The sequence below is a fragment of the Salvia hispanica genome, chromosome 3 (assembly GCF_023119035.1).
Source record: "Salvia hispanica cultivar TCC Black 2014 chromosome 3, UniMelb_Shisp_WGS_1.0, whole genome shotgun sequence".
Taxonomy (NCBI): domain Eukaryota; kingdom Viridiplantae; phylum Streptophyta; class Magnoliopsida; order Lamiales; family Lamiaceae; genus Salvia; species Salvia hispanica.
In genome coordinates, this window is record NC_062967.1 from 37,723,873 (window position 1) to 37,724,469 (window position 597).

The following is a 597-nucleotide window of genomic DNA, read 5'->3' on the forward strand; positions in this document are numbered from 1 at the left end:
ACAAAGGTAATATTAACAGGTTTTGATACTTATTTACAACCCTTTTAGCATAAGAAGGTTACATAACCTTACATCTCCAAACCAACTATATACAATCAAAAGTTAGCCTAAGCATGCCACGTGAGAACTCCAACTATACCAGCAAAAAGGAGGGTAGTGACTTGACACGTGCAGCTGCCCACGAGCGAGATCACTCGCTTCTATACTCTGCAGGAGGGAGAAGAAAGGGGGAGTGAGCTTCAAAAAGCCCGTAGTGTAATCGCATTCCAGAATAAAAGTCTCTAAAAACTTCAATCTATATTACTATCACAAGCAAACGCTTTACTACCTGGAATGTCGTATATTTTCAAACGCATCCATTTACCATCTATTAATCAAACCATATGGCACAAAGTAACATATATCATACAACTATCAATTCCTTTCCTTAATCAACAATATGCTTTAGGAAAAACTATTTAGATATCTAAGGCACAAAAACATCAATTCTTAATCAAATATCATATTCATATCACATCCATATCACATTCATATCATATATCAGCCCCCAAATTATGCTTAGCGATGAACACGGGTACACGGACACTATAAGTAACC